Source organism: Euprymna scolopes, chromosome 32, assembly GCF_053919585.1.
Source record: "Euprymna scolopes isolate OS-2025 chromosome 32, ASM5391958v1, whole genome shotgun sequence".
In the NCBI taxonomy this organism is placed as follows: Eukaryota; Metazoa; Mollusca; class Cephalopoda; order Sepiida; family Sepiolidae; genus Euprymna; species Euprymna scolopes.
This window is the reverse complement of record NC_136513.1, coordinates 33,245,439-33,252,729: the sequence shown is the minus strand read 5'-3', so window position 1 is coordinate 33,252,729 and position 7,291 is coordinate 33,245,439. Positions and strand designations below refer to the sequence as shown.

The 7,291-nt window shown below is 31.7% G+C and overlaps 1 pseudogene; it reads left to right on the top strand.

Annotated features, from left to right (window-relative positions):
• Nucleotides 1-5,670: 5,670 nt before the first annotated feature.
• On the top strand, nucleotides 5,671-5,787 carry LOC145256571 (5S ribosomal RNA; annotated as a pseudogene).
• The last annotated feature ends 1,504 nt before the right edge of the window (nucleotides 5,788-7,291 follow it).

Sequence of the window (7,291 nt, the reverse complement as noted above, 5' to 3'; positions counted from 1 at the left end):
AGACAAATAGATAGATAGATAGATAAATAGTCTCGATGAGGACACAAAGAAGAAAGCCATAGAGAAAGATGAAGGCAGAGATAGTAAGAGAGAAAGAGAGAGAGAGAGAGAGAGAGGGATAGAGAGAATAAAATATAGATAGAGATACAGAGAAATAAAATAAAATATAAAAAGCTATGTAGAATGATATATAGCGAACAGAAAGCTACTTAATTGCAATTTTTGATATTTATTTCTTCATTTATTTATGTGCGGCCCTTATTCTGTTTCACGATGTTTCGACCCACTATTCCTCTGGCCTTCGTCAGGTGGCTAACTGCGACGGGATGGGGATGCTGAGTCTTTTAACTGTATCCTCAGTATAAACCGCCTACCATAGTTGTTGTCTTCTTTGTGTAGGATGGAAACCCTCATCTTCAGACAATGCTCACCTCGATTCATAGAGATACCACTGCGCAACGAGCCTCGATCACAGTTTGATTTTTTCGAATAGTATATAATTTAACTTGCTGGGTGGGGTGAGAGGCGCCTAAATAAAATATTTTAATTTGTCCAGATTTCATATATATTATTATAGAGTCGTGATTTCAAAAGTAATAAAAACGTATTAGGGTGACATTAGCTAGAATTGAAACCGAAACTGTAGCGTTTAAAGCTGGTGACGTTAACACTTGCACCAACGTGACACGTATATGAATCGATTTAAAATTAAAAAATAGAAATTAACTAAGATTAATGCACAAAATGCTTAACGATTCTTTTAATTTGGACCCATTTTATACTCCTTAAAAATTTTTTTTTACCGGATAATGACCCACAAAAGAATGGCTCGTAAAAATTTAATCATTTGAGTCTCTTAGCGCCGCTCTGCGACTTTTAGTTTCGAAAGAAAATAGAGTTTAAAATATGTATCCAGACAGACAGACAGACATATAGCCGTTTATATATTATATTATTGGAATTCTTTGAAAATAGTAATTTATTTATTTGCGGACTGTTATCCTCATCTTTGTAGTTTATGAGGTTTCGGTCCACTACTCCTCTGGCCTTCGTCAGGTGGTTAACCTCGACGGGATAGGGCCAGAGTAAAGCCAAAGAAATAATTGGCCGAAACGTCGTGAAACAATAACTACAAAGATAAGGATAACAGTTCACAAAATAAATAAATAAATAAACAAAGATTTCCAAAAAGTAAATAATATTTTAATTTTTTGTTTTTATGTTTTTACAAACATTTTAGTGTGTTCAAATATTCTAACACTAACTTATTGTGTTTCCGTCTATTTGTTTCGGTGTCCATCTTTTCCCACGCTGTCTTCTTGTACGCCTGTTTCGGTTTAGTAACAAAGAAAAAAAGAAGGAATTAAAGAATCCTACCACATCCACATGAACGCATATGAGTTTATACAAACATAATAAAGCGAGAATAAAAAGAGAGAGAGAGAGAGAGAGAGAGAGAAAGTATGGAAATAGAGATAGAGATGTTGATAGAAAGAGATAGCGACCGAGTAAGAAAGAAAGAAAAAGAGAGAGGGACAGAGAGAGAGAGAGAGAGAAAGTAAGGAAATAGAGATAGAGATGTTGATAGAAAGAGATAGCGACCGAGTAAGAAAGAAATAAAAAGAGAGAGAGACAGACAGAGAGAGAGAGAGAGAGAGGGAGAGAGAGATAGAGAGAGAGTAAGGAAATAGAGATAGAGGTGTAGATAGAAAGAGATAGCGACCGAGTAAGAAAGAAAGAGAGAGAGAGAGAAAAAGAGAGGGAGAGAGAGAGCGAGACAAAGAGAGAGATACACAAATAGAGCTAAAGAAATATGAAGAGAAAAAAATGATGCAGACGGGTATATGTCAAGCAAATAGGGGCAGATTTGCGACTTTCTCTTGTTATGTTTTCTATAACTGCTTTTTTCTTAAATCAAATATTCTAAGTAGAGCTCAAAGATTGATCCAAGAGGTCTAATATTTATTTATACAGAATCAGGCATCCGTAATTTAACTAATATATATTCTTTTAAAGTGATGGGTTCCTATTCTACTGATGAGTCTAGGACAGAAAAAGATTTTAAAAATTGTTAATTATTGAACATTTTAATATATTGAATGTAATAAACGATAAGATGAACAATATCTTGGAATTTGGAATATTGACATCAATATATATATATATTTATATATATATATATATATATATATATATAAATATATATATATATATATATATATATATATATATATATATACTAGCAAAAGTACCCGTCGTTGACTGGGTTCAAAAACAGCCTACAGTAAATGGACTGATTTATGAAAGTATGATAGGTTATGAAAAGGAAGAGTTGTAAAGAGATAGCTTCGAATTCGGGGTATCAAAACCAAAGCAAAATATGATGATAGTAATAAGAAAATAGATAAACCCCATAATTTATTATACCATACCTGTTCACACTGAAACACCTATCACAATATTCTGTGGATCTATATTAAAAAAACCTTGTTAAACTTTGTGACATATTTACATTCTATGGAGATCAGGTGCGAACGAACACCCCATGATTTTATTATACCATATTTCTTCAAACTGAAACATAATTATCAAAGTATACTTACGCAGATAGATATGAAAAGTCTTTATTAAAGTTTGTACCTATTTCTATTCTATGGAGGCCAGGCGCGAACGCAGACCCCACAATTTTATTATACCATCCCTATTTAGTTAAAACATACTTATCAAATTATTCTTATGTACATCTATATCCAAAACACTTGTAAAGGTCTTTTTTAAATTTTTTCATTTTTTATTTCCATACTTTGGCGGTCAGGCGCGAACGCAGACCCACAATTTTAATGAACCACCGTTCTGCAGGATCAAACATACTCATTCCTGCGTCTCGCTACATCTTCTATCATTATATGTAATCATTTTTTTTTAAATAGTCAACCATATAGGAGCCTATTCATGACCACACACACACACACACACACACAAACACACACACACCCACATACACACGCACGATCGCACACACACAGACATTCAGCTTTATATTATATATATATATATATATATATATATATATATATAAAGATATGAAATAATATATATATTCATATATAATAAAATATGTATAATAAAATACGTATTAGATACGTTTGTAGCAAAAGTACAACCTAATATTATGAAAATAAACAAATATGGCGTTTTGATTTGGCTTTCAAACGTATCTCGTACGTATTTTTTATTCAAATTAAATCAACACCTCTATCACGGAAATCTCACTCCTTATGTTTACACACACACGCACACGCACGCATCCAACCACCCATCCACCCACACATATATAAAGATATATATATATATATATATATATATATATATATATATATATATAGAGAGAGAGAGAGAGAGAGAGAGAGAGAGAAAGAATTTGGGAGAGGAATCTGTTTCGTTTTTGTTGTTTTCATCATCTATACGCCTTCCTAAGCGAACCTGAGCAATTGTATTAATTGCAAATATCTGTTCAATTTTGTAACGTTCTTCTGAGTGTTGTACGGTCCTTGCTTGATTAATCTGCTCGGTGCAGAAGATGGGCGTGAAGCTTGTTTATGCGCATGCGTCGTGTTTTCATTCTATTTTCTTCTCTTTATTTTTATTTATTTTTTTTTTGGGGGGGGGGTCTCTTTTCGCTGCTCATTTGTTGTTTGTGTTGGAAGGGATTGTTTATTTGTGTTCGCGCGATTCAGTCCTAATTAGTTTATGATAGTAATGAAGACCTTTTAAGTGGAAAGATTAACGACTAGCAGAATGCGTTAATTTCGTTTTCGCTTGCCGCCATAGCATCTTACGTTAAGTGGTGTCCTACAATCAGCGATAATTCGATTAGCCTGATCGATACGGCACCAGCGATTCATGATACATCAATGGCAGACTTGCACGTTAACCTGCGAAACAAATTGAAACGCGTCCAACGTCAATCGGAAAAGAAAATACAATCTTATAATAATTGTCCTAATATAAACGTACCCATTCATTTCAAAGTATAGAATCAGTTTTTAATATATATTATATTAATTAAGTAACGAATGATTGTTTTATTTTTTTGTATAAGTACTTAAATAAAACCGAGACCCGTAGGGCCAACATTTGTGCTCCGGCGAGAATATTTGATTAAAAATTAACGATTCGCATTATTTAGAGCTTTCGAAATACTCTTCTCATCCTGAGTGTTATTTTCGCAACGTTTAGGCCGATATACCCTCCGACCTTCTTCAGGTGTGTGCTGTCGAAATCGGGAATGCTTCTATCGTGCTCAGGAGTGCTTTTTGTCGAACCTTGGAATCTGCACGGAATTTTGGAACGGAAAGTTTTTATTCATTCCACATGAGGTAAGCATGGTTTCTTTCTGTCAGTTAAGATTGCGGAAACGTAGGAGTCCTAAGAAATTCGCAATTGCATTTCGAGTGTCGCTCGCAAAAAAAAAAAAAGAAAAAATATTCACGTGTTTGACTAAAAGATTCCCGAGTTCGACATGATACACAAAAAAGAAGGCTTGGTGTCACATTGATAATAACGTTGAAAACATAAGTCCAAAGAATCCAAATGTTAATTACAATCTACAAAGGAAGAATTAGTTTTCAATATAAAACATAAAAAGTGAAAATTGCAAATTAATTGCTTACTGCCGCTATATACGCCTTTGACATATCGAAATACTAGGTTCTTCTAATGTTTTCTTTTTACAAAAGAGTCATCACTTATCAAGGGCCAGAGGCCACTCGAGGATAAGGGTTAAAGAGTATATAGTAATCAATGGGACATATATTAATCGTTAGTAGCGTAAATTTGTTAAATTAGATTACTTAAGGGGAACTTCTCATTAAGAATTTGTTTACATTAGACTTGAATACGACTATATTGTAGCCAGCTAGAAAGCAGTCAAATGGAAGAGAATTGCATAGGTGTGTAGTTCTAAGGAAGAAACTTTGTTCATGGAATCTACGTTTAGATTTAGGCACAGATAAAGACTTGGGCAACTTATTGATAGTGTTTTCAGCTAGACGAATGTTTCTCGTGAATGTTTGGCGACGGGGGGGGGCATAGATTAGAGATCAGACGAGCACTTGCCATGAAAATTAAGATAAAGCACGGACAGGCTCGCAACTCCTATTCTGTGAGACAGAGGTTGCAAGGAAGTGAAAAAGGCACCCACTATGAGAAATACCAGTTTTTGAATTGAAAAATATCTGATATTTCCCCAAACCTCTGGTCTTGATGGAGAGGAGACAATATGGAAATCGCTTCTGACAAGTTGTTAGTCTGTAAGTCTTTGAATTTCAACAAATTTATATATATATATATATATATATATATATATATATATATATATATATATATATATATATATATATATATATACAATTTTGTTGAAATTCAAAGATTTACATTATTTATATATATATATATATAATGTAAATTTTGAATTTCAACAAAATTATATATATATATAATTTTGGTTGAATGCAAAGATTTGCATTATTATATATATACATATATATATATATGTATAAAATGACTTACTGACTAGATGTTTTTTTAATGAATGATAAAAAATAATTTTTTGTGTGGTTTCAAATGTTAAAAACTTCAAAGACTATATATATATATATGTATATATATATGCACGGCAAAATCGCGTTGACACACCGGTTCTCATCAGATCACCGAAATTAAGCAACGTTGAGTCTGGTTAGTACCAGATGGGTGACCATTTGGGAATTCTAGACGCTGTATGTGCTCTCCGCTTATCCCGGCATTGTTTTCCAGTTGTCCTATACATTCATTTCACTTGCTACTGGTATTTTACAATGTCGACTCAGGAGAAGTGTGGTTGGAAATATCGCACCTCCTACCACAAAAATTTTACGACTGAAGGAGCCCGTATATATATATATATATATATATATATATATATATATATATATATATATATCCTTTTCTTTGGTTTTATATAAGCATTGATATGTCGCCACACATTCATGAGCACGTTTCGGTCATCCAGTTACGAGACATTTTCAGGCGATATTGCATATAAACAAATTTAGTCTGCAATGAAAATTTCACAGGTGTTAACAAGTATAAAAAAATCATAAGGAGGTCACAACAAGAATATAGTCACAGGAATATATATATATATATATATATATATATATATATTTCTTATCGATTAAACGTCAAAAAAAAAAGTCCTCAATTTCCATAATGGCATTTCCCCCAGTGCTATTAATATCCTTCATAAAATTTTGAACCCATAAATATATATATATATATATATAAATATATATATATATATATATATATATATATATATATATATATCTTTATATATATATCTTTATATATATATATATATATACAGATATATATATATATATATATATATATACAGATATATATATATATATATATACTGTTAGATTCCATATAAATTATATCGAATAATGTGCAGAGATTAAATCTAGCTATACAAGAATCATACTTGCTTTGCTTAAACTCATTAATAACAGAATATTAAGTTACTACTAATAATATTGTATTTATTGAATTACTTTCGTTATTTTACAACGTTGTATAATGACGAAAAAAACATGCGTAGGATTGCACTTCCAGAAACGGTTTATTCCAGTTCCGAAGTTCCAGGTAACTGACGCCAAGAAAATTTGTAGAATGATATTTCGATTACACAATTTATGTGAACGTGCCTACAAAAAAAATCGATCGCTACACAAATGTAATTATCATAATATATGACAACATGACAAAATGTGAAAACTGAACAAGAGTATATCGATATATTTGCAAAATTTATTCGTAAGAAAAACAATTATGGAGAATAATTTTTATATCTCTATTTTTTAACATGAACTGTGCATATGTCAATATATATATATATATATATATATATATATATATATAAATATATATATATATATATATATATTTGTTTACTGTTTTTGGTGAAAGAATTCCAAAGTGCTCGATTACAAAGAAAACCCTTTTTCAATATAAGAGCTTAGTATTTAATCAATTAAAAATTTACAGAAGGTCAGAAAAACATTGGTACCGTCGGTTTCAAGATTAACATAAGAGGGACTAATTAGAGGTAACTCGTAAATAAAGTAAGGCTCTCGATGACTGACGAGAGCCTTACTTTATTTACGATCTACCATTAACTCGTCCCCCTTACGTTAAGCTTGAAACCGACGGTACAAATGTTTTTCTGACATTCTGTACAATTTTT